This window comes from Rattus rattus, chromosome 2 (genome assembly GCF_011064425.1).
Source record: "Rattus rattus isolate New Zealand chromosome 2, Rrattus_CSIRO_v1, whole genome shotgun sequence".
In the NCBI taxonomy this organism is placed as follows: Eukaryota; Metazoa; Chordata; class Mammalia; order Rodentia; family Muridae; genus Rattus; species Rattus rattus.
In genome coordinates, this window is record NC_046155.1 from 59,901,486 (window position 1) to 59,907,807 (window position 6,322).

General features: G+C 51.9%; 1 pseudogene; it reads left to right on the plus strand.

Moving 5' to 3' along the window:
- Nucleotides 1-2,655: 2,655 nt before the first annotated feature.
- Nucleotides 2,656-2,766, plus strand: LOC116895067 (annotated as a pseudogene).
- Nucleotides 2,767-6,322: the final 3,556 nt, after the last annotated feature.

Sequence of the window (6,322 nt, forward strand, 5' to 3'; positions counted from 1 at the left end):
CTGTGGAAAAAATCTAACAGACAGATCTACAGACGCTCGTAAAACTGGAACCTTGCCAAAGTACTTGGCAACTCTCGGAGGGAGGTATGTGGGAATGGTGGGGACACACAGTGGCCATCTGTACTGGCTGGCTTGGCTTGAGACAAGCTGGAGTTATCGCAGAGAGAGGACCCTCGCTTGAGGAAATGCCTCCATGAGACCCAGCTGTAAGACGTTTTCTCAATTAGTGATCAAGTGGGGAGGGCCCATTACGCATGGTGCCATCCCTGGGCTGTATAAGAAAGCAGGCTGAGCAAGCCAGGGGAAGCAAGCCAGTAAGCAGGACCCTCCATGGCCTCTGCACCAGCTCCTGCCTCCAGGTTCCTGCCCTGTGTGAGTTACTGTCCTGACTTTCTTCGGTGATGAACAGCAACGTGGAAGGAACTGTAAGCTGAATAAACCCTTTCCTTTCCAACTTGCTTCTTGGCCATGATGTTTGTGCAGGAATAGGAACCCTAAGACAACACCTACCATGGCAGGCTATGAATCCTTGCCCTCAGCATGCACTCCAACCACAGACCGTATGTAAAGTGACACTAGTTGTCACAGGGGTGATTATCTTCATCGTGTGTGTGTGTGTGTGTGTGTGTGTGTGTGTGTGTGTGCACATGCATGCACTAGTACAGGCTTTGAGTATATGAATGGAGATGAGAAGCTCGACTTCCTCATAGCCCTCGGTTCTGAGTTTCTGCTTCATTGTCTGACGTGGGGGATATGAGGACATTACCTTACAGAACTGCAACTCGTGCTTAGGATGGGCCAAGTTCCAAGTGCTTGGGTTCATCTGGGAATATGAAAGCAGCCACCCTCCAGAGTCTACAGCAGGATCCCCCATGGTACTGTCTCTGGGTTCAGTCAAGCAAGCCAGGAAACAGAGTGGGATCCGATTTTACTGTCTCAGGAGTCACCACAATCCCAGTTGGTCATCACAAAGATTGCTCAAAAGACGCTTTAAATAAATGAACGATACTAAAGGTAGACAATGACATAAAGGAACGAATGGATGCTATTTCACAGTCTGTGCAGAATGAAATATGTGGGAAGAAGGCTATGTGTCTACTGCCTTTACCATGGACGTTCAGGGCTACACAATCCTCCCAAAGGCTCAGCTGTGCTTGCAAAAGAACCCTTTCCCTAAATGCCTGAAAAGTCAGCCTGAGGACTAACAGGAACCTTTCCCTGAGTGTCTTCATGTCTCCGTGCATACTGTAGAACTGCTTTGTGAGTAAAGCCACTCTCTGTGTAGCAAGAGTGGGCCAGGAAGAGGCGTTGCTCCCAACAGCTCTTGCCTAGAGTCCCCTGTTATTTCCAGAAAAGTCTGAAGGCCACCCAAGGCATGGATGGCTCCGGTCAGTCTGTGGCCTCTAGAGGGTTTGAAGCTGTGTTTGGCAGGTGGTATAGACCCACACTATGGCATATGTGAAATTGACAACCAGGTCCTTGAATTTAAGAAGACAGTACAGTGTGACTCTGAATGAAACTTGTTCCATGGGTTGGGGGTTAATCCTCTTGGAGCATCTCTGAAACAAATGAGAGAAACTTCCTCGAACCCCAGGAAACCCTACTGTAAAAAATAGTTTATTCGACCCATGGGGACAGCGTTGTTATTTGGGGCCAGCATCGCCCAGGAGTGCAGTGTCCTGTGAAAGCATGAAGCCTGTTCTTTCCTTGTTCCTGCTGACCGGCTAGTTGCCCCGGACTGCTGTGTATTGATCATGGGGTGTGATTGTACTCTGTGCCCTGCAGCTCTTCTGCCACTGACCGTGTCATCCCTGCTTGTCAAACGGCCTGGCAGTGGGCAGTTTCACCTCGTGAATGGCTCTGTGTCTCTGGAGTTTAAGTCATCCCCTGACCTACTGGCTGAGCTTGCCCTCCGGCAGAGAGGCGTGAGGAGGATGTGAAGGAGCCGGCTACAGCTTGTGCACCTGTCAAGTAGCCTCCACCTCAGCCTTCTCAGCCCCACCTCAGCTGTAGGCCTGTGGCTGAGGCCTGTAATATCTAGGCTTGAACTCGTGCAGCTGCCTACGGACTTTCAGCCTTAAGGCCCTGCTTCCACTGTGGTGGGAGAGCCTAAGAGGTCTGGTGTCACTGCTGCTTGAAGCTCACCAGTGTTGCCACACTGTCCACAGGACAAAGTCCAGCTGGATTAATGTGATACACAAGGCTCTGCTAATCTGTTCCCGGTAGCTTGCGCTCCCTCCCCAGGTCTCCAAGCTCCTCTCATGCCTGTCTCCACACCAGCACATTTCCTCAGCACGTATCCTGACTAATGCCTTCCAATGTCTCCATTTGAGGGAGGCCTTCTCCATATCTGGCCTTGGACAGGGTCCCACACTTGTTCTAATACCTAAGTTCAAAGGTTTTCTCTTCCCCGGAATTCAGAGCTAGCTCTCCACCTACAGATGGGCCACTTTGCCTGTCTGTGGCCTTAGGACCTCGGTGGGCCGCTCATGGGCATACTTTGGATCTGACACTGTGGTTGGCTGGTGCTCCATGTTGCCGGCTAAAGGTATGGAAATGGATGCATCATTTTATGGGTGTGAGAGAAAACCCAGGTCTCAGAGAGGGTGATTGTGAGAAAGAGAAGCAGCAAGATGGGCTTAGAAAGATGGGGCACCTGCCCCTAGAGGCCTTGTAGGTGTGGCCGCTGTGTCACATGTGCAAAGAGGAGAGAGGCCATGTCTATGCTCAGTGTTCTGACCTGTGACCATCTGACGTTCCCAGAAAGAAAGGCGAGCCTGAGCTGACCATCAGTCTAGCGCCAGGCAGGCTCAGATGGGCTCCCAGAATGGGGAGCAAGCCAGAAACTAGGAGAACTCTGCTTGAGACTGTGGACTCTGGGCAGGAGTGAGCCCAAGACAGATGACCCTCACGAGGGGACACTGGGCAAGCCCAGGTGAGGAGTGAGCTTAAGACACCAACCAGACCAGCACTGTGAAGCCCACACAGGGAGCTGCTGGCCTGAGATGACCACCAGTCCAGACCATGCCCAAGATGACCCACTGCCTGGCTCCATAAGGTATGAGTATAGAACTCCTAAGACCATTCTGAGATGATCCCAGACTCTCAGGGACCCAGAGGTGGGAGGAAGTGGAGAAGTAAAGGGGACAGAGGAACAGAAGGATGTGGGCACAGTGAAGGGAGGCAGAACTGGGGACTTGAGGGCAGTGAGAAACAGTTTATAGCTTCTGTTGCCATCTGAGACCATGGTGGGCTCTTAGCCTGTGCTGGCACTGGGGGCCACATCTGGATTCATGTTACTGTAGCAGCAGGGATCTGTTACCACCAAAGACCGGCAGACGTCCCTGGTCTGGGCTGATACCTGGGCATATATTGATGTCTGAAGGCCGTGTGGAACTGGCTCTACGCCTTCCCGGGGCAGTGGGAGAGAGCTGGCCCCACAGCTCATTGTCTATGGGGTGGCATGGATAAGAGAGAGATACCCTCATACACCCCATCCCTTACCGCCTTGGGCAGGTGGAAGACCTGGCCCTCGGGTCATCAGATCAGGAAAGCTCTCCCTGCCCCTCACCTGCTGCAGCACTCCGGAGAGCAGGCTGTGCACCTAACCTGGGCAGCGGGGTAGAACTGGCGCTAGCTTCCGGGTTTGCTGATGAGCTAACCCCAACGGCATGAGAGACTCGGCAGGCTAAATTGCTGGGAAACCTCTCAGGCCCAGACCCGGGGCTTCGCATTGGCTCATCCCAACACCTACCCCATTGATGGATGAGCTGCTGGAGTGTATGAAGACACTGTTCCTACAGATGAAAAACAGGATATCTGAGTCCCAGTGAGGATCCAGTACCGACAGAATCGCAGAAGCCAGAGGCCTCACACCAGACCAATGAATCATTGCAGTGAACCTTTGCAAGCAAAGAAGTGTGGACAAAAGGGTATTCTGTGGGACGCGCTGTGACACACTGCAGCTTCTACCTCTAGATTTTTCCTCTGTTGTGGGGCATGCTGCAAGGGTAGAGAGCGGGTATGAAGGGAGGGGGAGATGAGTGGGGTTGGGGTGCATGATGTGAGATTCACAAAGAACCTTTGGGCTGTTTCACAAAAGAAAGGAAGGAGAAGGAGAGGAAAAAAGAAAGAAAAGGAAAGGAATAAAAGAAAGAGGCAAAGGAAGAGAGAGAGAAAGAGAGGGGGGAGAAAGAGAGAGAGAGGGAGGGAGAGAGGGGGGGCCTCTGGAGGTGACAGGTCCCTACATTCAGCCTGAGTTATTCAGATATTGATCTTTGTAGCTCAGTGAACAGCTAAGTTTGCAGCAGCCAATGATTAAGGGACCTCAGTGGGTGGGTCTGTGGAAACCAATCTCCTCCTATAAGGTCCCTCTGGGTCACTTTGGCTGATGTCATTCAGGCTGCTCTCAGACTGGAGGTTCCCCTGAATGAAAGGTTTGTGCCACCATGAGATTCTTAACACATAGAGGGGCCTCCCCGCATTTCCACTGCTCATCGTCCTTTGGGAGCCTGCCTGGCCTGGCTCCCATTCAGATCACTGTAGGAAGCTTACCCCGAGGCCTGCTGTCCACAGGGACATTCGAGCATAGGTGCTCAGGGCTTTGGATCAGGGGGCCCCTGTTTGCTGGTTCTCTTACACTGTGATGTCTGACATTAATATAAGATCTTGGCGATAAGAAAGAAGGAAGAGGCTATGATTAAGCGATAACCTATTCGCCAAGCTGACAGGGGCTCCGTTGTCGTGGTTAGCATTTATGTCAACTCAACACGGGTAAAGAGTCATTTTGGAAGAGGGAGCCTCTGTGGAGAAAATAATCCTACCACACTGGCTGGTGGGCAAGCCTGAGATACCGCTTCTCTGCTGATGATATGAGTGGGCTTATCCAATTGGGAATGGTACCACCTCTGTGTGTTGCTTTCAGTCATGTTGTATTATCACAGCAGTAGAAACCCTAATTTAAGACACCAGTGCAGTGATCTGAGCGCAGCGTTCAATCCTTTGAGGTGATTCGGATCAGAGACCATATGTGAAGGCCTAGGGCAGGGCCCTTGCTGAGGCCCAGATCAGCCAAGATCCCTACCCTGGACTGCTAACAGGAGCGCGTCAACAGCCAGCAGCTGGGGCACTTGAGGTTAGTAACGGTCTCGTATGGCATCTCGGGGGTCTTCTCATGAACCAGAGACTCTTTACTCATCCCTGGTCACGAACACCTGAGAAATCACAGCAGAGCCCATGGCACACATTCCCGGTTTGTTTTCAAAGAAGAATTGTACTCTCCTGAAGCTAAGCTCACTTCACTGTGGCCCTTGGGACTCTGTGGCCACACTGCAGCCGAGGCATCCCAAAGGCCTCTGGAGTCAGGTCTCCTTTTAGGTAGGCATCATCTGGTCCCTCTCTGCTCTGTTCTTTTCGCAGAGGTTACTTTGAAATGATTACACTGCACATAGCTTCATACCCAAACAGGGACACCCTGACGTGGAGAAGTGTCAAAGGTGACCAGGTTTTTGAGAGCTCCTTAATTCACACTCGATACTCTCCGATCAAGTGGTCAGGGCTTCCTTCACACCAGGCGGGACTAGCAGGGATAGCTCAGTCCGGCCAGCAAGAACTGACTGTGCACCTTTTGCCCTCAGACCGGGGACTTGAAGTCAGCCAGGTGGGGATATCCTACCTCAGGGATGCCGTAAGAGCCAGTTTCAGGTTCAGCAGCCAACATACCTGCCGGAAATGAGAACCACAGAGACCGAGAGCGTTTCAGTGCCAGCCACACGGTGGTTGGGATGTAGTAGCGATAACTTCTCAGAAGAGTTTGAGGTGGACTTCCAGGGGAGTACGGAATAGGTAGCCTGGGGTGGATCCACACTTGGTTACATGGATAAACACACCAACAGTACAATGGCTTCCAATAGTGCTCATCTGTCCTTCGGAGCCTGGGAATCCAAACTCCCCGTGTCAGAAGGAACTTCGGAAATATAATTAGCTATGTGGCCCATGTGGCAGAAACGTGGCTTTGGATACCTGGTGGGCCCAGGTTGTTGTTTGTTTGTTTGAAAACTGTGAATCCTTAACAGGAAGTGGGAAAGCTCTCCCGGCTGGGTCAGAGAGATGAGTGTGTGTGAGAGGTAAAGACGGAAGGGACCATGAGTCAGTGGCCTCACCAGGCAGAGAAACAGCCCGCTGCTGATAGCTGGCAAGACAGAGATTGCTGAGGAACCCAGCCCAGCCTTCACCGTGAATTTAATCCATAGAGACCCATGGTTCGGTAGTAGCATGCTTGCCTTAGCAAGCATCGAGTCCTGGGTTCGATTCCCAGCGCTAC